The sequence below is a fragment of the Mus pahari genome, chromosome 17 (assembly GCF_900095145.1).
Source record: "Mus pahari chromosome 17, PAHARI_EIJ_v1.1, whole genome shotgun sequence".
Lineage (NCBI taxonomy): Eukaryota > Metazoa > Chordata > Mammalia > Rodentia > Muridae > Mus > Mus pahari.
In genome coordinates, this window is record NC_034606.1 from 46,584,897 (window position 1) to 46,587,107 (window position 2,211).

The following is a 2,211-nucleotide window of genomic DNA, read 5'->3' on the forward strand; positions in this document are numbered from 1 at the left end:
AGGCATATTAGCTCAGGCCTTTAACCGTAGCACCCAGAGGTTGAGGCAGGTCTCTATGAATTAGAGGCCAGCCTGGTCTACATAGTGAGTTCCAGGACATCCTGAGCTACATAATTGAGAGATCCTGTTTTGGAAAAAAAAAAAAAAAAAGATAAATGAAGCTGAGCAATGGTGGCATACAGCTTTAACCTCAGCACTCAGGAGGTAGGAGTAGGCAGCTCTCTGAGTTCAAGGCCAGCCTGGTCTATAGAGTGAGCTCCAGGACAGCTACACAGAGAAACCCTGTCTCAAAAAGTCAAAAAAGAGAAAAGGCAGGCAGGCAGGCACACATCCTGCACAGTGCAGAGAAATACACGCTGCCTGCCTCACTAGTAGCATGCCCAGGTTCACGGCACGCCTCTCCTCTCCCAGGGCCACACCTGAACACAGAAGATAAATTGCCACAGGGAGAATTGGAATTACTAGAGCAGGAACACATAAATTCAGCTTTTGACTTTCAGAATGAACTCTTGAGACCCATAAGGGGAGAAAACATAAATAAAACAAGCCGGAAGCAGATCTGTTTATTCAACAATCATTTGTGAAGCTTCCTCATAGGAGCTGGGAGCAGTTTGAAGGGTGGGTGGGACTCAATCTGCGTGAAGGTGGTGCTTTGCTTAGTCCACCGAGGAACCAGTTCTGGAAGAGTAGTGGGGAGCAGAGGGGAGCAGAGGGAGGCAGAGGGGAGCAGAGGGAGGCAGAGGGGAACAGGGGGAGGCAGAGGGGAGCAGAGGGGAGCAGAGGGGAGCAGGGGAAGCAGAGGGGAGCAGAGGGGAGGCAGAAGGAGGCAGAGGGGAGCAGGGGGAGGCAGGGGGAGCAGGGGGAAGCAGAGGGGAGCAGGGAGAGGCAGAGGGGAACAGGGGGAGCAGGGGAAGCAGAGGAGAGCAGGGGGAGGCAGAGGGGAGCAGGGGAGCAGAGGTGAGGCAGAGGGCAGCAGGGGGAGGCAGGGGAGGCAGGGGGAGGCAGAGGGGAGCAGGGGAGGCAGAAGGGAGCAGGGGGAGCAGGGGGGCAGGGAGAGCAGGGCTGAGTCAGGCAGGACCTTTAGAACAGGCCTGTTCCTGGAGAAGATGACATTAGAACAGAGCTTTGAAAGCAGGCATGGCCTTTTGGACCCAGGTCAGAAGTGACACAGACAAGGGCTACAGTGAAAACTGTGAGCTGTGCTGGGCTCTGGGCAGGCAGCGATTGCACAAGACACTTGGCACGTGGCACTGGGTTGGTTCAAAATGGTAAAGAAAAAAAGAAGTGACATTTTAAATGAGCCAAGTGTTTCTTTTCTTGAACTTGAAGTACTGTTGGATGACACCCTCAGCCTGAGAGTCCCTGCCATGGTCCTCAACTACGCAGCTGCAGCCTCCTGCTTTCCATGGCTCCGTCCTCCACCGATGGCACAGAGGCCCGCCCGTTACCCTGGTTTCTTCCTGTCACTGCCCTTCATTAGGTTGATTGGCTGCTTAGCAGTGTCTGTTCCCCCCACCCCAATGAACTTGACACACACAGGCTCATCACAATTGGATGTAAGCACCCAAAGATGAGCTTGGTGCTTATCTGTGACTTTGTTATCTTTGCCAAGTGCTAGGCTGCTGTGGATGAGGGCAGTCTTTGCCACCTCTTGGAGAGCCGTATTGATGTCCATTACACTTCCAGCCGCAATGCCTGCACCACGGGGGTGCGTTACAGGTGAGGCTGTCCTGGATTTGCTTCATAGACCAGGCTGGCCTCAAACTCACACAGATCCAGCTGCCACTGCCACTGCCTCTGCCTCCCAACTGCTGGGGTTAAATAAAGGTGGGCACCACCACACCTGGCTGAGGCTGAATCTTGAATGCACTGGAGCCTCTGCCTCCAAGAACTCAGATGTCACAGGGGAGAAAAAGCCAAGGGTGACTTCTTAGTGTTTGTCCTAAGTGACAGGGGGACGATGGAGCGATGCATTTGGAGACTGGCAGAGTGGAGGGTTTCAACACCTACCTGTAGATGTCTACCATGTACGGTCAGAGCCCTGTGGACTTGGGGGTACTGCTTGGGTGAAATATTCTAAGCATGGGACCATGGTGGGCCATCTATGGAGTGGCTGTCCATGAAGAAAAAAGTGTTCCTAGAGCCCTAAGGGGTCAGAAGCCCATCCCACTCCACGCTGTCCCAAGCCTCCATTTTTTTTTTTTTTTTTTT

General features: G+C 53.5%; 1 pseudogene; it reads right to left on the minus strand.

Moving 5' to 3' along the window:
* LOC110334525 overlaps positions 1–2,211 on the minus strand; it is a 10,665-nt pseudogene that overhangs the window by 5,797 nt on the left and 2,657 nt on the right.